The 22,717-nt window shown below is 36.1% G+C and overlaps 2 long non-coding RNA genes across 4 annotated transcripts; one reads left to right on the forward strand and one right to left on the reverse strand.

Annotated features, from left to right (window-relative positions):
• Positions 1–3,322: 3,322 nt before the first annotated feature.
• On the reverse strand, positions 3,323–16,237 carry LOC103873212. 3 transcript variants are annotated; one of them, XR_004448558.1, is made up of 3 exons: positions 13,078–13,213; positions 6,115–12,992; positions 3,323–6,010 (listed from the first exon to the last, which is right to left on the reverse strand). It is a non-coding gene; the product is annotated as an uncharacterized LOC103873212 (long non-coding RNA). The 3 variants fall into 3 exon arrangements; XR_004448559.1 differs by lacking the exon at positions 3,323–6,010 and adding an exon at positions 16,147–16,237 and having other exon boundaries at positions 7,040–12,992; positions 13,078–16,078; XR_633879.2 differs by having other exon boundaries at positions 3,323–12,992.
• LOC117126030 lies at positions 14,361–17,414 on the forward strand. The gene is made up of 2 exons (XR_004448560.1): positions 14,361–14,575; positions 15,063–17,414. It is a non-coding gene; the product is annotated as an uncharacterized LOC117126030 (long non-coding RNA).
• The last annotated feature ends 5,303 nt before the right edge of the window (positions 17,415–22,717 follow it).

The following is a 22,717-nucleotide window of genomic DNA, read 5'->3' on the forward strand; positions in this document are numbered from 1 at the left end:
TAAAAATTTAAAATTAAAATTAAAATTGAATAAAACATTAAATAAAACATAGTAGATAATATTCAAAGTTAAATAAAACATTCAGAGTTTTTGGTAAAAAAAAAAAAACTACGGGTCTTGGATGTTCGGGAACACCTCGTTCGGGTACATCCTCTTCATCATCTCCATCATCTGCTCGTTGAGCCTCTTCTGGGTCTCATAGCCCGCCTGTTGAGCTGCCATCTGAGTCTCCAACGCAGATATCCGATCATCCTTGTCCTTCAGCTGAGCCGTAAGAACTTCCGGATCAACATATGGCGGTGGTGCAGAAGAAGGAGCAGCCGACCGGGAGCGACGACCCAAACCGACCATACGTCCTTTCTTCTTTGGAACCGACTGAAATATAAAAAACCAAATTTAGATAATATAAATTGATGATAAAATAAAAATCAAGAAATAAATAAATTGAACTTTTAAAAAAAAAACTTACCGATTCAACGATTTCGTTGATTCGAACCCGGGACAAGTTGGTCGAAGCCGTCGAATCGTCATCATCGGTTTGAAGCTGAGACACTTCGTCGTACACCTGAGTTTGGACCAGGTCGACCACGTCCCTCACAAGACCATCATCAATCTGACCGGTCTTCTTGTTGGTATACGCCCTTTTCATTAGGGCGAGATCATCAACCGGCTCGCCCTCATTTTCTTCCGCCTTGAAAAAAAAATAAATTAAACAAACATTAGAAATTTGAAAAAATGCATAAAAAATAAAATTCTGAAACTTAAATAATTAAAGAAAAAGCGGTTGAACTTACCATGCGATCCGCGAGAGTGGCAATAGATTGGGCACCCAAGTTATGCTTGTAGATGCCCTTCCCTTTACGGTCGCTCCTCCGGTTGTTGGAGTTGGTGGAAGAAGTTTCTTTCGTCTCTTCCTTATCCCAATGCTCACACAACTCCTTCCATACCGTGTCGTTCATCGACTTTGGGACCTTTTAATTTAAAAAAAAAAAAGTTTAATAATTTAAAAAATAGTTTAATAAATTAAAAATTGTTAATAAATTAAAAACTACCTTGTTTACTTCCCACTTCTTCTTCCACTCGTACATCTGCTTCCCATAGTTGTCCATAACTTTATGGACAAAATGGTTATAGATAGAGAGCGTATCATCGGAATTCCAGTTGAATTCTTGCTGAAATAGTTTAAAAATAGTTTTTAAGCACAAAAATATAAATAGTTTAATAATTACAAAAATAGTTTTAATAAATAAAAAATAGTTTAGGATCACTGAAGAAACACATCAAGTGATCTCTTAGGATGCTCTGGTCCGGGAACGAGAATCGAGAGAAACAAAAACTCTCGTCGCAAGCACAAGTTTGGGGGTAGGTTGTATGGTGTAAGAATGACTGGCCATAGAGAATACTGTCTTCCACTCTTGCCAAACGGGCTGAAACCATCAGTACATAATCCAAGGTAGACATTTCTTCTCTCATACGCAAAGTCGGGATACTTTGATTGGAAATGCTTCCACGCTTTTGCATCTGAAGGATGTCTGATCTCACCATCTGTTGAGTGCTCCGCATGCCATCTCATTGGTTGCGCTGTGCGTTCAGACAGATACAGCCTCTGCAACCTTTCCGTCAAAGGCAAATACCACATCCTTTTATATGGTACTGGAACTCTTCCACTCGTATCTTTATAACGAGGCTTCCCACAAAATTTGCATGAAACCCGCTGTTCATCCGCCCTCCAATAAATCATGCAGTTGTCTCTGCATACATCTATTACCTGATACGATAAACCAAGACCAGCTACGAGTTTCTGAACCTCGTAGTATGAGCCAGGAGCTACATTATCTTCGGGTAGAATACCTTTTACATAATCAGCAATCGCATCCACACAGTCTTCAGCCAAATTATAATCCGTCTTAATGCCCATCAATCTTGTAGCAGATGATAAAGCTGAATGACCATCTCTGCAACCTTCGTACAATGGTTGCTTTCCAGCATCCAACATATCATAAAATCTCCTAGCTTCGGCATTGGGTAAATCTTCCCCTCTAAAATGATCATTTACCATCTGCTCAGTACCTACACCGTAATCTACATCCGTTCTAATTGGATCTTCTAATCTAACCGCTGGCTGAGGTTCGCTAGTACTACCATGTTCATAATCAGTTTCTCCATGATGATACCAAATTTTGTAACTTCGTGTAAACCCACTCAAATATAGATGAGTCCAAACATCCCATTGTTTAATAACTTTTTTATTTTTACAATTAGAGCAAGGACATCTTAACATACCTGTTTTTGCTTCCGGTTGTCGGTGAACTAACCCCATGAATTCGGTTATACCTTGTTGGTAATCTTCCGTAAGCAATCTCGTGTTCGGATCCAAATGAGGTCGATCGATCCAAGAACGAAAATAATTTGAAGAAGACATGTTTTTTATGAATCAAATTCGTGTGTAAAGAAAGTGAGAGGGAGGATGAAGATATGGAGTGAATGAAGAGGAAGAGGGGGTGCTTGTATTTATAGTTGAAATCCTGCCGACAGTCCGAGGAAATTCCGACGGAATTCCGATGCAAACGGCTAGTTCGTCGGAATTTCCTCGGAATTTTTAAAATCCCCCAACGGCTCTCCAACGGCTCTCTAACGTCTATAATATTTCCTCGGAATTCATCGGTTTTTTCCGAGGAATACTAGTTTCCTCGGTATTCCGTCGGAATATTCCGACGAGATGAATTTTTCTCGGAATTCCGTCGGAATATTCCGAGGAAATTCCGAGGAAGCCAAATTTTGTGTTTCCTCGGAATTGCCTCGGAAATTCCTCGGTATATTCCGAGGAATTCATTTTCCGTCGGAACGTCCGTCAGAATACCGCTGTTTTCTTGTAGTGACCGGAACTGGCGAAGAAGGTCCTAGAGGCCAAACAGAAACCATGTTAAATCCGCTGTGGCCGGGGCTCGAACTCGTGATGGCGGGCACCTCAGCGGAGGTTCCTTTACCACCAGACCACGAGGCTCGGTTTATATAAAATATTTTTAGCAAAAAAACAAAGAAAAAATCAATTATAAAATATAATGATTGTTTTTAACCTTTTATTGATCATTACATATAATTCACTTACGATATTGTACGAAAATATCATTCCGTAGTAGCAGTGAACGAAATGAAAATAACCTAAACCGTGAAAATAGGGTTGTGAAGTCAGATGACGACTATTTCACTTAAAAGATTAGTATTAACTGTCTATTCCAAAATGAAATGAGATTAAGTATTAGTCAATAAATAGAAATTAAAAGTTGTAAAGGATGATGAGATGAATTTGGAAATGCGTTTCTAATTTTTTAAAGTTAATTAACATGTTAACCAATATATGATGATTGTTTCCTCGTTCTTTTATAAGTGTTTTTAGTATAACTAGGGTTTGGCCCGCCCTACGGGCGGGTTAGCATCTAAAAATATTACATAAATATATTATTAATTTTAGTGAATATTTCAAAATTACAGTTATAATACAAAACTTACAATTATACATGTAGCCAAATGCTAAAAATTACCACTAAATACTATACGTTATTTTTTGTGGTATTATATCATCTTTTATTTCTTCTAAGTTGAATTATGAATCATTATTGAAATAAGTTACATTGTGATCTGGTTACGGGTGGGGGGGGGGAGGCGGGGGGAGGTGAGATGACGCCGGTTATGCTTCATTGTTGTGTAAAACTGTGATATGTATCATCACTGACAGTTTGGTGTATAAGCTTTTTTTTTGCTGTATGAACTTTATGGCCAATAATGTTAATAGATTAAGGAGTGAAACAAAATAACCGAACATGGTCGAATTAGAAATAATTTGTAAATCCAATAACACTAATATTGACTCGTTGGTGGGACTGAACTTGTGAAAGCTGATGATGTGTCATTCTGTAAAAGGAATGATCAACTTTATTTGTATAGAAATTATAATAAAGTTGACAAAAAGATATTATAATAACTATGTTATATGCTAATTTCTGATTTATCATTTTTTAGGAAATGGTTACTTGAAATCAAAATTATTTTACTATATATAAATATATATTATTGTCTATATAATTTATTTCTTTAATTGATTACCACGTGAAGTCTTCCAACAAATCCACCTTTAATCATTTTTGTGCTCCTATAATCACATAGGTATTCCGAATTTTTTTATTCAGAAGCAAGAAAAAAAATTACTTTTATAACATTTAACTCTTTTTGATTAAAACTTTACTTATACTTTATGAAAACTTAGCGAGCTTTATGTATGGATTTATTAAGATACTGTTAACCTTTGTTCAGTAATTTTTGATAGATCATTTTTATGAAACTGTTAATTGAAAACATAAATTATTTTAGTATATAAATATAGATTGTTGATTTATATTTTTTTTCTTTTGTTAGTTACCACGTAAAGTCTTTAAACCAACCCACTTTTATCAACCTTTTGTTCCTAATCAATCATATAGTTATTTTGAATTCTTTTTTCCGCATAATCAAAAAAGATACTTTTAATAACATTTTACTCTTTTTATTAAAACTTAGCAAGCTTATGTTAGAAAAATAGTTTTTATCTTTTCTTTGTTTAGTGTTGTAATCAAGATTAGTATAATGATCATACTATTTTGATAGCTAAATTGTAAGACTACAGAATAACAAATTCGACGCTAGAGGATTGCTCGAAAAATAGGAGAGTTAAGCTGGCAAGAGAGTTGAAAGAGCCGATTAAACCACTGGTGAAAGAGAACTCATCCCCTTTGTGGATTATGCATTCCAGAAGCAGCGATCTAGCTCTTGTCAGAGATTTGATTTTCTTGAGTGCCTTCTTGAGTGTACAGTACACTCCGCTGCTAGAACCAGTGTCTCCTTAAAAGTGTTGCGGCCTAAAGCAGGTTGAACATGTGCAGTGGTAGTTTCCAGCCTATAGATTTTATTTATCTTGAGTGCCTTCTTGAATGTACACTCCCCTTGGATCAACATCACTTCAACATCACTTCCACTTTCCTTATCAATATACCTCCCATGGAAGAACCTAGGCAGAACAACTAAAATCAAGTCATATCAACAACTACCACAATCATTAGAGTCAACGCCAAAGAAATAAAGTACAATTATGTGAGTCATAAAATGATTAAGATGTTGGGTTTTACTACAGATTTAGAACGAATCATCTTGGAGAATTGATTACCAAAAAAATATAAGAGAACTCGAGCTTCACGGAGGAAGGGAAAACCAATACCAAATTTGAGGAAAGTATTACAGCTTTGAAAATCTAAAAAGGTGGAAAAAAATGTTACTACATAATCAAGGTAAAAAGATGAGACAAACCTTCTCGTCAAGAAAGGTATGTCAACTCCCATTGCTTGCTTCATATAAGAAAGAAAGATATGTTATGAAACCATTTTTGCAATATGTGTGGGGTAAATATCTGCTTGTCTTTCAAGAACATTTACCTCCTACAAACTTTGGGTTGTTGCTGGTCGCTATCATCACTCTAGGCTGACAAACACCAGTTTCCAGTCTATTGTAAAAGAGTTCATTAAGGCTGTCAAAAACACATAAGCAGACAATCATTTTCCTGCTTAGAAAGTAAGTAGTTTATTTATAAATTAACAGGAGTGGTGATCAAAATACATGAAACAAAATATTTCTGCTGTGAAAAAATATTACTTATCAACCAATGATGTCTGAAAGAGAAGAGGTGGCTGGCATGAGATGTCTGAGTATTCAACTACTGAGAACAGAAGCTGCAAAATAGAAAGATGTACCTGCAACTGGACATTTGTATTTGTCAACGCTATCACTTGCTCGAGCTTACTGAACTTGAATGGGATGGGATTAGCAACAGCAAGGACTTTAAACTCGTAGAGTCTGATCGCAACAACTGAAACTGAAAGCTTGAAATGGTTTTTGCTTCTGATCACATCAAACCCACTAAGCCCATACATAGCTCTCTCCCTAAGAAGTTGTCTGAATGTGTTTAGGTGATGGAGAAGCTTGGCTGAGAGATGCATGTAGGAAAAAAGAGATTATGTGAAAATGAGACCCATAAAAGACAGAAACAAAGTAACAACAATAACAAAACAAAATCAGTAGAATACTAACTTATCATCCAAAAGCGGCATGTCATGTCCTTAAGTTCACCATCTTTCTTCATTTCCATATCTTCCCAAAACAGAGAAGCGTGAGACAACGGTTCGACTGCAACGCACGGGCTTCTATTCGGAAAGTGGTATCTTGGAAGTCGCCATTGTTCTTCAAGGTTCGTCTCTGTATATCGAGTGGAAAATAAAAGAATCTGTGAAAACCATGGCGTCGGAGATGCCTTTTTACGAAGAAGATGAAGAGGACGGTAATGATTGCGTCTTACATATCTGTAAATTGCCCAAATCATAAAGTTACCAACTTTACAAATCCCAGAGACAGATCTGATCAAATCAAATCAAATCAACAATCTCTTTCATTGCAATACTTGAGCTACACATAGCAATTCCCAAATCATAAAGGCTAGAACTTTACAAAACCCCCAAAGATAAATCTGATCAAATCAACAATCTCTTGGCAAAGAACCCATTCCCGAAACACTTGAAAGCAAAGGGCTTTACATTACCTTAGGCTTTAGATTGGAATCAACATCGAAGTTTCAATCACCGTGGTAAGGAAAAGAAGGGGAAGAGCTTCGAGCTAGGTTCGACGGACGAAGATTGGTGAGCTTTCAGGGAGATTGATGAGACAGTTTCCATTCCGGGGAACACCTCGTGGTTGAGATCGGAGTTACCGTCAGGAACTGAGGTTGAGGAGATGACAGAAGCTGAAGCGGGATCGAAGAGGGGTTCAGAAGAAAAGACGAAGCGGAAACAATAATTTTTAGGAAAAGGAGTTGTCGATGGAAGAAGAGAGGATGTGTCATCTGATGTGTCAATTATCTATGTTTTGATTGGTAGATTTTATTGTCTGACGTGGACATCCTCTCTGATCAATATATCCTCCTTTTAGTATAGGTTAGATTATTTTCATGCGTCTATTTTTCGGAACATGCTTATCGTGCGAGTTTTTTTTTTTTGCATGCCACTTTTCTACACAATATGTTTTACAGACGTTACATATATAATAAGACAATGAATTTTTTTTTTTTTTAAATGACAGATTAAGATGGACTATGAAAAGCATGCTTCAATCAGTCGCGGACCTAGGAATTTTTTTTATCTGGATCATAGTTCAAATTCATTTCATACATTAAGCTCAACTAAAACAAATAATGATTTTATATCAAAAGAAAAGAAGACAATTATGTGTGCATGATAACTAGGGGAAGGGGGGTCATTGGGTTCAATCTGTTACCAATTGAACCAATATCCAGTAAGAAAGTAAGCTTACAAATTTTTTTTTTGACAACAACAAAGAGATTCATGTAGCCTCTGAAAACCAAAAAGGTTGTTCCGCATTCATATGGACAACGAAAGACGGCTGTCTCTTGGCACTCCGTGCTAGGCTATCCGCCTTTTTATTTTGCGTCCGCGAGATATGAATGATCTGTGAGCTGTGAAAACTATCATTCAAAATCTTGAGATCTTCCAAGTAAGCTTCAAAAGCTGGTCATTCCTCTGGTTCTGAAACTATCTTCACCAATTGGGAACAATCCGTTGCAAATGTGACCTGAAATTGACGTAAGTTTTGCATACATTCCATAGTCCAAAGTAGTGCTTTCATCTCCGCGTGAAGGGGATACAGAGGAGCCCTAACATTCCTTGCACCCATCAAACCGTCAAAACCTTCTAAAATGCTATACCAACCTTGTCCGGCCATTGGGTCACATTCTTTCCAGGATGCACCCACAAAACACCATCGTCCTGGAATTGATGGTAAATTCCCCACTTCTATGTTTGGTACCACCTTTGTATGCAGAGTTTGTGCCTCCGCCCATAGAATGGATTCGAAATCTGCCAAATTAAGAGTATCCATGGGGTCTATATCAATATTACTAAAGACTTTATTATTCCTGCCTTTCCAAATATACCATGAAATCCATGCAAATTAGTGATCATCCATTTTCGGGATAACTCTCGAAAATAGGTGATCCATATTTGTGAAAAGCGAGCTTGTTGGAAAGATAGCCGGATTTGATGGTATTTTGGAGAGCGCCCACACCTGAATCGCTGGAGGACACTAAAAAATACATGGTTTATTGATTCCTCGGGATCTCTACATCTCGCACAACATACATCCCCTTTTATTCCTTGCATTCATATTTTTTAAACCGCTATGCACCCTGAAACCATCTGCCACAAAAAATGTTTTAACTTTGGTGGACATCGTATAGTCCAATAGAGCGCTTTCAAAACATCTACTGTGGGCCAAACAGAGTCAATGGTTTTTTCCTATCTGGATAAGCCTGTTCCACCTAGTAGCCCGATTTAACCGTGTATCTCTCATTATTTGTGAAATGCCATCCATCTTTATTTGTACCTTGTATCCTACTCAAAGGTATACTCTTAATTATTTTCACATCCTGGGGATCCACTAAAACCCGAAGAGCCTGCGAGTTCCAAGTTCGCGAAATAGGATCTATTAAAGAGTCCACTGTAAGGTTCATCCATCTTTGTACCCCCATTCTTCTATGTAGGTCTGCCTCTGGATTCAATATTCGCCATGTTAGACCTTCGGGACTTATTGCAAAGATCTAATTATAATGATATAGGAACCTCAAGTTTGGTTGAGCTTTGCGACATAATTGGAGGCGATACCAACTTTTTAGATATGTTTCCCAGATTTCAGGATATCCACATCCTAAGAGCGTAATATTAATGATGATTCTTTAGCTAGGTCTGCTCGGTCTTTCAAAGAGAGCTTTGTTTTGTTAGTTATTGTATTTCGATCTGGTTATCCAGCCCATTTCAAGTTTGAGTAATAGAATAGTTGTTTGTTGCAAAAAAAAAAAAAAAAAAAGAATGACACATTATTTTGATATACACATGGTATATAATTTGTATATGGAAATTATATGCCCAGTAAAAATATTAGAATGGCCATCAACAATTTTCCAAACCACATATTTGTGTACTAAATTTTTGATATAAAGTCCATAGTTACCATACCCCATTTCATTTTGGTATAGACATATTCAATAGTAATTTGGTGTTCTACCCTCAGAATCTGGCTTATTTGTCATTTGATACCCATAGAGTTACGGACTTACGTCTCTCTTCATAACCATAGATTTTTTTTGATCGGTGTGCTTCATGTAAATACCTTGCCGAATTTGTTTAACTCGGGGAACATGTCCTATTCCGAAATAAACATGTGCCATTCGCAGTAATGTGGTATGCAGCCACTTTTCCATTTTAACGCCCGCACAACATTGTCCCCTATATGTGTCTCTTATATTATCCATAACAAATCTGCATGGCCTAATAAATTTAGAATGACTGCATGTTTTAACAGTGGTGGTGCACAAGCGTAGATTTTCCAAAACCACTAGAAGCTCATCAACTTCTTTCTTCCAAGACATCCTTCTGCCTACTTAGTGCATCGACCAGTTAATTGGCTTTTACTGTGCAATACACAATGTCGAAGTCGTATTCTGACAGCTCAAAATTTTAACCATTTAATCACACCGCAAGTGCACACAAATCATACTAGTACAGTAAAGGTCAAATCCACAGAAACCAAAGTTACACAACAAGTATACAAAATAGAGTTAAGCTAAAACGAAAAAGGGGTTTTGTTTCCTTAAGTCAAGCAGAAAATAAATATGAAAAATATAAACAATGAAATAAAAGAGTTAGACACTAGAGAAATCGCATGAAATCAAATTATGAATGCATGTAACTATCAAGTAATCAATGAGCGCCATTCTAAGACTAAAACACTTACGTAGCTCAAAACATTATGTCTAACAATATAGAGAGAACTAACTCCGATTGAACCTAAGAGATAAGACGTGCATTAAGTTCGAGTTTCGATAGGTTTACAAAACGCATTAAGATCAATTCCCATTGGCTATTGACACTTTGGTCACATGGATCATTTTCTAGTATAAATCAAATAAACTCCTGCTGCATTCAGTTAACTTAAGATCATCAAATAGGTGATCAATCAAGTTCAAGCAATATATAAAAACAATCCAAGCAAATAAATCTGATGAAGATTCCTTAATTAAGCAATCATAAACATTCATTCTCTTCAATTCCTTTGAAAATATAAAACCTCACTACAAAGATACTCAGACATAACCAAACAACACAAGATCAATGACAAGGATTCAAAAAAAAAAATCTCTCGTCTCTCAAAACTCTAAGACATAAAAATCTATTATAAAAAAACAAAACTTAGCCTAAATGGCTCAAAATAAGAGATATGAGTCAAAAACACGTTCTTGTCAAATTTTAGGCATAATCAAACCAAAAATAAAGAAACAAAAAATTTCATTTTTCTCATAATAAACCGGCACACAGACCAATATTCAGTAAAATGCACATAAATTTTGATATGACAATGGATTGATCTCAAACCGGTATCGGAAATTAATTCAATTTTATAGCTTGTGTAAATTTTTTAGTTCAATCACACTGTGGAAAGTCTTCCATCCATTGCTAAACGTATGACGCATCTGCAAAATTGTGCATCTTCATTTTCTTTTTGGCGTCCAAGTTGTTTTTTTTTCAAATAGACTTAAATCTGTAAAATACCAAAAGACATACTTTGACTTGACAAAATACTCAAAACATAGGTTAGAAATTATAAAAAAAAACACCAATATATCAGTTCTCCCAGACTTGATGCTTGTCTTCAAGTACATACAAACAAAAACTTATGGTGAAAAGGTTTGAAAAACATGAGAACTCACATATTCTTTAGAACATGATCTAATCACTAACTTTTACAAGAGAAAAAAAAATATCAACCTTAGAAGTTAATTCTATGTATTCAATAGCAAATTAGCAATCTAACCACTTTTATCCCACAACTCATAAAAAAGGTGTCAAATGATCGATACCCCATCGTTTCGACTGCAACTTAATTTTTAAATTGAGGTCAGTGGAGGTGAATTTGGATATTTTTTATGAGTTGTGGGATAAATTGCTAATTTGCTATTGAATACATAGAATTAACTTCTAAGGTTGATATTTTTATTATTTCTATTAGCTGAGTTTATTGTACATGATTCCATGAGATCCAAACACTAATGGTATTAACACTAAGAATTTGGCTCACTTCTTATTAACACTAGGGTTCGTCAACCCCGCGCTTGCGCGGGGTACGTGGTTGTTGTATATCCCGACAATATTGAATTCTAAGATTCTCAATAGAAATGCTCTCATAACATGTACATATACCGGTGAAGATCACATCACTGGGGAAAAATATGTAGTCAATTAACTCCTATGAAAATTGTTTTTAGAAGGAACACCAAAAATTGGCTCCAGAAAAGTTACCAATAGCTTCATCACTTTCGATTACTGTTCAGAAAAACATACCTCTTCGTAAAAAAACTTGATTAGTTGATATAGGTCAGTATGAACATTGAACACGTGCATTAGAAATTTAGAAAACTGAACTCCATGTTTGGGGGCATGGAGTGGTCTATGTTATTGTAACTTTACTTTTTCTTTTCAGTTATGGCTTCATTTCTAAAGGATGTATTTATTTTCACTTACTAATTATTCTCTTACTAAAATATTTATTAGTATATTTAGTAATGCTTGTTATATTTCTATGTACGGACTGATGAGATGAATGTACTCGAAAACATTATATATTCACTCTGATGATAACAAAAAAAGGTTATGGATATATAATTTATATAAAGAATAATCATACAATTACTTAATCTATGTAAACCCATGTATATGGAAGAAGACCGGTGGAATTGAAAACCATCAAGCAATGACATATTGAGCATAGGATTCTTGTCGCATAGATCCCCAAAGGCCATAACAGGTTAAGGATTCCTACGTGGATTGTCGAGCTACTGAAACATCAAAAGTCACTAAATCCTTAGTTCGAGTGTATATCGATCTATGTATTGGGTCACACGTAAAGGATTCTTGAGTTAGTGTGATTCCGTATTTTAGTAGGATGCTGGTAAGTTGATTTTAAATGTATTCTTCAAAATAAAAATGATTCTTTTGTTTTAAATTGTTGTATTTCTGCTGAAGTAGATCATAGTGTGATAATTTCTTTTCTTGCACGATCTTATTGGCTTCCCATATTTTCATGGGCAATGATGGTGGAGATGTAGGAGTTGGCGTTGGGAGCCAAGGGAATCGTTTTTTGTTGTATTACTAAAGGACACTTTGATAATTATGAAGTCTTCAACACACAAAAATAATTATCACTGATTTTCCTGCTTAGTTTTTCTTAGTATTTACTAAAACACGTTTTTCAGAAAAGCAATGAGATGGTTTTAGGTGCATACGTAGACATTGTCTTCTTTTTTCTTTGTTATCAGTGATTTGCAGTTTATATACAAAATTCACAAAAAAAAATTCTAATTAAAAACAGGAGGAGTACTCCAACAAATGTTCTCAATTCCGGTTGATCATCAAACGTAAGAATAACCAGCTCTAGCGTCTACTTCCTCTCCTTTGCTCGAATTGTAATTCTGGTTCCTTTTTCCCTATAGTTAATGATCCAAACTCTCTCTCTCCTTTATTTTTAGCATGTAATAAGTTGTGCTTCACAATATTGAAAAAAACTTAAAAAGTGGTATAAATCTTAACATTTAGACCAAAAAAAAAACCAGCTTTCGAAAATGAACAATATAACCTGATGATTTGCAGATCCAACAGTTACATTATGAATTTTAAGATTTAGAGCAAACATCATCAACTAAGTCCATGTGTGTGTTGAACAAAAAAAAGTCCATGTGTGTAACACGAACATTGTAAATGATTTAGATACGGTAATATACCCCTGTAGCCTACTCCAAACACACCATCCAACTAAAAAGCTCACTGATCTCCAAATCCACCTTCCTCTACCTGAAAAATCCCACTGGTTTTTGAAACCTTAGGTGGCAATGCATAGATCTATGAAATGATGACAAATTGAACTTCCATTTCTTACATATTCCATTAATTTTTATATTCTCTGGCTAAAAGCCAAATGCCAGTAAACTCGCAGTTCCTGATAAAACACAGCGTTAGAGTAGTGGTATGTTTTAGAGACACTCACTAATACGATGTGGCATTTGTAACTAAGACATCCCCGGCTTAATTTTTCTGAGAATGCCAATAATATATTTCCTCTATGAAGAAGGAGAGAGCAAGTTACTGAACAACAAAGACTTCACACGGCAAAGCAAAAGGACTAATGAAAATTGAATCTTCACTAATAAGCAGTGTGAATTCGTTGCTTTTCACCTTAGCACAACATAATTTTTTTTTTTCAAAGATGACCATTATACTATACAAAAGTAACAAAACATTGGAGTCAAACTGTAAAAACTCTGCTACTAAATATTATCATCACTCACCAAAAGATTTCATGCCAAAAAACATAATACCCAAATACTATATACAAGCCAAACAAATCTCCTAACTTATCGGGATCTTATCGACGATCGCTTTACTCCTGTGTGCACGATGCCGCTAACACCGAGTCAGCTGCTATGCCGCTAGCTATGCCCTGCGTGGTCCACCGGTATGGTAAAGACTCTGTTGCCCTCTTTCCTCTGCTGCTGAAGGCTTTCCGTTGCTCTCTTTCTTAATTCGATCATGAATGAAAATAAAAGTTGCAAAATCTAAGAATGAGAATTGTGCAGATGGAGTGATGATTTGTGTCATCTGTGGGCATATATTTAAAGGATTAGACTGAAGTTTCTGAAACAGCTGGAGAGGGCGATTGATTAACCGTTAGGTGTAGTAATTAGAACTGAAACTGGATATGAGGATTGAATATTTTCGCTAACTAAAACGGAGATCTAAAGGCGGATGGCTGCCTTCTATAACGTAGGGTTTATTTGTGTGGCTGCGAGAGAAACCAGAAGGCGGAAAGAAGAAGAGACTATTGAGAGTTAGCATTGACAAATTTTATGGGCTTAATTTTGTTACGTAAACTCGTTTGTACTTTTTTAAGCCCATTCAAAGGAAAAAAAAAGAGTAGATGACCTGGATAACCTTAGGAGTGAGTAAAAACTGATCTATTATAATATAGATTTATGAGTATTTTTCATTTAGGGTCACTTTTTAAGTTTTAATTACAGTGTAAGTCACTTCTTGCTACTAGGGTAGTTTTTAGGAGAGTTTGAGCACTGTACAAAGCTGATTATCCCATTTTACCCTTTTTTATTTTGGAAACACGAGATCTAGATCTAAGGTTCGACGTACTCAACAACACTCCGATGACCACACAAACGCACTCAGGTGAAGCTATTACCCTCTCTTACACACTCTGGTGAAGCGCTAACGCATTCCGGTGAAAGTATGACCGTCTCTAACGCACTCCGTTGAAGCTTAGACCCTCTCTGTGGCACTCCGGTGAAGCGCTGACGCACTCCGGTGAATCTCATATGCCGTACAAAAGTAAACGGACTCGGATGGAAACGGAAACAAAGCTCTGACTGGTAAATTGATTTTTGTGTGATTGATTTTCCCAAAAGCAAGCTCATAAACATGTGAAATTAGTTCAAATTAAGTCTGTAATATTCAGTTCCTCTAAAAAAGTAATTTGTGTAAGAAAAACCAAAAGTTTTTAGCCGAGAACAAGTATTGTTGTTCCATAAGAGAGAGATGGACAAGTTGCAATTGATGTCTTAGACCTAGATCTTACCTTTTAGCAGTTTGGGGGCATGAATTGTTGTTGTTAATAGACCTTTCTCATCTTGTTGTTGATCAAGTGAAAAACTTTGTGTAGATTGTTGACCATGAGTCAGTGTTCTATTTCTATGAGATAATTGTTGAGATGTTAGGATTGAAATTCTAAGGAGAAAACTGCCTTTCAGATTTTTTATGATTACCTCCAAAGAAACATGTGAGAAAGCACACCTCTTCTGATTTTGTATAAGGATTTGGCGTAGACATCGGTGTATTGACTAATTGATGTTTACAAAGGCCCGTAGAGTAAACTGCAGGAAACTATGGACTTATTTGCTGAGAAGTAGGAATCACTTTACACAGCTTCAGGAGTTAGTCATTGTATGTGATACATGTTGGTGAAATGTTTCATGAGCCGGTGTACATGTTAACCGGTGTACATCTGGATATTTATGAGCCGGTACATGTTAACCGGTGTACACGTGGATGCTAACAGATGTATTGGAAACATATAAATATTTGGCTAGCGTTTCATCGGACATCAATTCAACCACTTATTTGTGCCAATCAGTCTTTCAAAAACTCAATAGTAGTATATCAAATATCATCCAAACTCAACTGGTGTTGAGGAGAACGCAGACGTTTACATGATTAACTTATGTATTCTTAATTTCTCAAAAATATCCCGTAAATAGTTTCCAAAAACCTAATAAAGACGCATTGTCTTTTGAGACATCATATTTTTACAGTAACTAGAAACACAGTTGATTGACATATACAAGCAGATGATCTGATGCAAGGTATTGAACTACACAAACACTTGATAGTCGAGCATTTAGACTCTAAACCTGCTTAAGGGTCGAAGCTTTGTTTGGTTCAACCAGCTGGGGCAAGAAATTCATCTCAAATCTGGTTTTATATCAAGAAGTGAAGGATAAAGAAACAAGATGAAGATCTTTATATATTGTCCATGTGGATATAGAATTTGATATTGTACGTGTGTACATTGACCTATAGCGTGAACATCCATAAGTGTACATGTGTACATAGAACTACCCAGTGTACGCAATGTATTATCCACATGTACATTGCTTTTCATTTCAGAAGAAGGATAAGATTTTTATGATACTAAGAAGAATTCAAATGGCTCACCTCGTCAAAGCAATCATATCATTTTCCTAAGCAAAACGTAAGTCACATGTTCTCCTTCTTCCTCTTCACCAAACCCTCACATGACATGACTCTCTGATTCTCTCAGCAGCGAATCTAAAGCGTCCTCCTTTCCGAATTAAATGCACAGTCCGCAATTAAATCTACCATTTGCAAACTTAGCGTTAGTTAATTTCAAAATGAGTATGTACAATAAAGATAAAGGAAACACCTTTTAGTACAGAAGAAGGAGACTCTTGATTCAGTCACTGGAAGAAACTGTAGATTTGAAAAGCAGAGGAGAAAAATCTCGAATTAAATTCGAGAATGATAATGGGTTTTAAGAATCTAGCGATTCGACGAGATTCTTGGAAGAATTGCAAGACTAGATTACGGGTTCGACCCAGTCAAGATGAGGATTTTTTTTTAACTTTTTTCTGGTCACCGATGTTGAGAGTAGAATGAGTTGCAAGAAAAAAAGGCTGAAAAAGTATTGAAAAGAATTAAGGTAAGAGGATTGAAGAAATACACGTGACTGTCACATGGATTTTTATCTTAACTAAATGAAATACTGCGATGAGGGTATGTTCGGTTTTTCATCTCCTCAAACCAAGAGAAAACTACCTCAGTAGCCTAAAGTGTCTTACAATGTAATAAAAAACTGAAAAGTGTCCCATAATGTAAATCTTTCTAGATTTATCCCTTATTCTTTTTTGAAGGGAAGAGAAAAGGAAGCCATATTCGAATTCATACGGATTACTATTATCAGACCCGAACAAGAAATTGGTCCAGTCTATACCAAGTTTCAAAACAAAGATAATCAATTATATTAAGTGGGAGGTTAGGTTTGGATCCTTCAAACACCACCACAAGTATGTAGGTTATTGGCAGCTCATTCCACTTTGGCGATAATATAGTAAAGCTAAGACAAAAAAGGTTTTTTTTTTTCTAAATCTAAGCAAAAAACACATGCATATTTAAACAATTGAATATTATGTATATTTTTCTGTATTTTCTGACTCTTACAATAATTTATATGATTTTTTAAAGTATGCCAGGGGTATCCTAGGTCTAAGATGGACTAAAAATATATTTATGGTAAAGGGACAATGTAGTTAATTTTTTGTTCCATTTTAGCAAATTTTCTCTTAAATAAAAGAGTTAGGCATTAGAAAAATTGCTTGAAATCAGATTATGAATGCATATAATTATCAAGGAATCAATGAAGCATCATTCTAAGACTCAAAACACAGTTACATGATCTTTACACTCCCATAGCTCAAAACATTATGTCTAACAAACAACATAGAGAACTAACTCCGGTTGAATATAAGAGAACATGCATTAAGTTCGAGTTTCGATTGGCTCACAAAGAAAAATAACATCAAATCACATTGGCTTTGGAAACTTTTCTCACATGGATTATTTTCAAGAAATCAAATCAACTACCGAATATTCAATTAACCTAAGATCATGACGTAGGTGGTCAATCATGTTTAAGCAATAAGAACAATCCAAGTGAAGAAATATAATGAAGATTCCCTAATTACGCAATTCTAAACATTCATTCTCTTCTATTCCTTTCAATATCGAAAACCTAACTACGAACCTACAAAGATGTAACTAAAGAACAAAAGATTAATAATAAATTCTGTGTAATTAAATTAAAAGAGATATAACATGTGTTTAGAAATAATCTCTCGTCTCCCAGAGCTCTAAAACTTAAAAGTTTGTTATCAGATAAAGCTTACCCTAGATAAAGTCTGGTATCTTGTGTTTGAGGTTGCGTTATTAGTCCTTGCCTGGGCTCCATCCGGCTCGGGTCCGTCTGTGCTTTATTTTTCAGTTATGTCAAGTGGTGAAGAGTTTGTGTTTAGGAGGCGTGTTTTCCCTTGGTCTTGGTGCAACGGTGCAGTTTTGGTGTTGATCATGGCTAATCTACAGGTTCTTGGACGATTTTCCGGCTCCAATTTCTAAGATTAGGAGCTCCAGCTCACATTTACTCAATCGTGGGAAGTCATAAGGTTAAATTGTCTCTATCTTTGTCTTCTTGGATTGATTTCCAAGCTTTTGATCTCCGTGGTTCCTTATTCTTTGGAACAATATAAAGAGTCAAGCTGCTATGTTTCACCTCAAAGAACATATCTTGAGTTAGAAAATATTGAGGTTTGTGAATAGTACCTACTGGTATCGATCTATTCTGGTAGTTAATGTTATTTTTGTTTTTTTTTGTATTTCTGCAGTACATTTATTTGAGATTTTGTAAGACCAGTTTGGTCATGAACTTCTATTAGAATAAAAAGAATCAGTGTTAAAAAAAAAAAAGACAATGGCTCAAAATAAAAGATATATGTCCAAAACACGTCCTAGTCGAATTTTAGGCAAAAACAAATCGAAAATAAAACCAAGATTTTCATTTTTTTCTACTAATAACTGACAAACAAACTACCTTCAGTAAAATGTACATAACTTTTGGTATAACCAATGGACTGACCTCAAACCGGCATAGGAAAATTAATTCAATTCTATATCTTGTGTTAAAAATTGAGTTCAATGTCACTAAGGGAAGTCTTACATCCGTTGCTAAACTTATGACACATCTGTACATTTTTGTATAGTTAATTTCTTTTTTTGCATCAGATTTGTTTCCTTTTGTTTCAAATAAAACTAAACCTGTAAAAACACCATACACACCCAAAGACACCAACACACATATTTTGACTCTATAAAATACTCAAAACATAAATTGAAAACCATTAAAACACCAATATGTCATAATCCGCTACTAGCTTCATCCATATGTGCTACTTTAAACTGAAGTTTCCATAGTGAATATGTTATTCATACTCTTATAATCCATAAAACACTTACACTTTTTTCTAATAGAGGTATGATTGCCATATCTTACGAGAAAACATTGCTGCTATCTCTAAATCATGTGTCGGATACTTAATCTCAGTTAAACAACTATCTTGATGCATACCCTATGTCCCTATCACCTGCTTCTATTATATATGCATGCACCCTAAACCAGTCTCGGTGAATTATATACACCAAACAAGGGACTCCCATTAGTGTCAAAAATATCGGTATATATCCATTTGAACTTAATATCCTTCCCGGTCAGGTTTTGACGAAGGTTGTCTAAGCTAGAATCACTACAAGAAAACGTAAGCTTAACGAGGAAATTTAACGAGGAAAAACAATCCTCGTAAAAGTACGTTGATTTTGCGAGGAAAGTACGTGGAAAAAGAAAAGCATCGTTATTTCGTCGTAAGGTCACGACAAAACATATTCGTCGTAAAGACAATGTAAATTGACGTGGCTTTTACGAGGAAACACTATTTCCTCGTAAATACGACGTAAATTTCGCGAGTTCTTTACGACGAAATATTTTACGTGTACTTAACGAGGAAATTTTGAATCCACCAACTTGGTAGGTGGCTCACGTTTTTTTTTGGCCATCCAATTAATTTTTGTCGTAATTTCATAGTAAAATTACAACTACCAGATTCGAAATTTCCTATAAATATGGATGTTTGAACATCATTTTAAACACACCAACAACAAAAAACGTGAAAGAACAAAAAATGGCTGGCTCTGGGACTATTTACGAGTTGCGGAATTGGATGTATATGCATAGAGATGCTAACGGGAGAGTGACGAAAGAATACCTTGCGGGGCTGGAGACATTTATGCACCAAGCAGATTCAACACCGCTCGCCCAAGAAAGTGGTAAGATGTTCTGTCCTTGTCGGAAATGCAACAATTCGAAATTGGCAAACCGTGAAAATGTTTGGAAGCATTTAATAAATAGAGGTTTCACGCCAAATTACTATATCTGGTTTCAACATGGGGAAGGTTTTAATTATGATCAGAATGAAGCTAGTAGTAGTAATAGCAATTTTCAGGAAGAACCGGTTAATCATCATTTGCATAATGAACATAGTTACCATGAGGAGGAGATGGTAGATTATGATAGGGTTCATGATATGGTAGCTGATGCATTCGTAGCTCATGATGAAGATGAAGAACCTAATATAGATGCAAAAAAGTTTTACGGAATGTTAAACGCGGCGAATCAACCACTTTACAGTGGTTGTAGAGAAGGTCTCTCTAAATTGTCGTTGGCTGCTAGAATGATGAATATTAAAACTGATCACAATCTACCTGAGAGTTGCATGAACGAATGGGCAGACTTGTTTAAAGAGTATTTGCTGGAAGACAATGTGTCTGCTGATTCTTATTATGAGATTCAGAAATTGGTTTATAGTCTTGGGTTGCCTTCGGAGATGATAGATGTCTGCATCGACAACTGCATGATCTATTGGGGAGATGATGAGAAGCTAGAAGAATGTCGATTCTGCAAGAAGCCACGATTCAAGCCGCAAGGACGGGGACGTAATAGGGTACCGTACCAAAGGATGTGGTACCTACCAATTACAGACAGATTGAAAAGATTGTATCAATCAGAGCAGACTGCTGCAAAGATGAAATGGCATGCCGAGCATACTCAGACGGATGGTGAGATGACTCATCCATCAGATGCAAGAGCCTGGAAACATTTCAACAAAGTACATCCGGATTTTGCTAGCAATAGCCGGAATGTGTATCTCGGATTATGCACAGATGGATTTAGTCCGTTCGGAATGTCAGGGAGACAATATTCATTGTGGTCAGTCTTTCTTACGCCATACAACCTGCCACCGGAGATGTGCATGCAACGGGAGTTGCTATTCTTGACCATATTGATACCTGGTCCGAACCATCCAAAAAGGTCCCTGGATGTTTTCCTACAACCACTGATAAAAGAGTTGAAGGATTTGTGGTCAACAGGGGTGAGGACGTATGACTGTTCAACGAAGACGAATTTTACGATGCGAGCTATGCTTTTGTGGACCATAAGTGACTTTCCTGCCTATGGGATGTTGTCTGGATGGACTACACATGGAAGATTAGCTTGTCCATATTGTAATGGAACGACAAATGCGTTTCAACTGAAGAATGGTAGGAAGACAAGTTGGTTTGATTGTCATCGTCGATTTCTTCCCATTGGCCATCCTTACCGAAGAAACAAAAATTTGTTTAGGCACAAAAGGGATGTGAGAGACACTCCTCCACCATATCTAACTGGAGAACAAATTGAAGCACAAATCGACTACTACGGAGCTAACGAAACAGTTCGTTGGGGTGATAATTGGCATGTCCCTCGTAATATGCCTGATTCTTACGGTGTTCATCACAACTGGCACAAGAAGAGTATATTTTGGGAGTTGCCATATTGGAAGGATCTTCTTCTGCGCCACAAACTCGATGTGATGCATATAGAGAAGAATTTCTTTGAGAACATCATGAATACAATATTGAATGTCCCAGGAAAGACAAAAGACAACATAAAATCGAGGTTGGACTTGCCGGATATTTGCTCAAGAAGCGAGTTACATATTAAAAGCAATGGACAAGTTCCCGTTCTGATATTCAGACTGTCTTCAGAAAAAACGTCGGTGTTGTTCAACTGGGTGGCATCAGAAGTGAAGTTCCCCGATGGGTATGTTTCAAATCTCTCTAGATGTGTTGAAAATGGTCAAAAGTTCTCCGGGATGAAGAGTCATGATTGTCATGTCTTTATGCAACGACTACTGCCCTTTGCATTTGCGGAGCTACTTCCAACAAACGTACATGAAGCACTTGCAGGTTCGTAGTGTATTATATCACAATAATTTTATAACGGTGTAGTTTGCAAAATAATATATGACTAACAATGTGTTTAATTGTTTTTGGAATATAAAAGGCATTGGAGCATTTTTCAGGGATCTGAGCACACACACTCTTAAAGAAGAAGTTGTGGAACAGCTTCAGGAGAACATTTCCATCTTATTGTGCAACTTGGAGAAGATATTTCCTCCTGGATTTTTTGACGTCATGGAGCATCTAGCTGTCCACCTCCCATATGAAGCATTGCTTCATGAACCTGTACATTACGGATGGATGTATCAGTATGAGCGAGCCATGAAATATTTGAAGGGAAAAGCAAAGAACCTCGCCAAAGTTGAAGGTTCTATAATTGCTGGAAGTTTGACGGAAGAAGTTTCTCACTTCACATCGTACTACTTTGCGTCAAAAGTACGTACCCAGAGAAGAGCTCCAAGAAGATATGATGATGGTGGGGTTGCGCCAACATATGCAGTTGCTGGTGTTCCAGACATCTTTAGCCAGATTGGACGACTCGGTGAGAAGTCTAAAGAGGTTTGGTGGTCGAGTGAACAAGACGCTCATAGTGCACACACCTATATTCTACTCAATTGCGAGGATCCATTGATGCGTTATTTTGAAAGGTAACATATATGGACACTTCAAAACACATATAATTAATTATATAATTGCAAGAGATTCATTCCTATGAAATGTGATTAATTTTACAGCCTATTTGTTTCACAAGTCGAAGAAACATTTCCTGGTATATCCACAAGTGACGTAGACAAAAGGAAAGATCAACACTTCATTAAGTGGTTGCGGAATCAGGTATTATAACTCAAACTATTTTTTCATACATGATTTGTATTTTAATGTTCTCTTTATTTTTGCAGGTTGATTATGACGACGATGCAGATTATCCTAAGTGGTTACACGAAGTAATTCAATCTCCACTTGTAAAGGTCACCACATCACAGATGTATTTCACACGAGGCTATACTTTTCACACATATGAGTATGGTAGACAGCGGGCGACCAGTAGCTATGGAATATGTGTGAAAGGGGAAACAGATTTCTACGGGATCTTGACGGAGATTATTGAAGTCAAA

This window comes from Brassica rapa, chromosome A06 (genome assembly GCF_000309985.2).
Source record: "Brassica rapa cultivar Chiifu-401-42 chromosome A06, CAAS_Brap_v3.01, whole genome shotgun sequence".
NCBI lineage: Eukaryota > Viridiplantae > Streptophyta > Magnoliopsida > Brassicales > Brassicaceae > Brassica > Brassica rapa.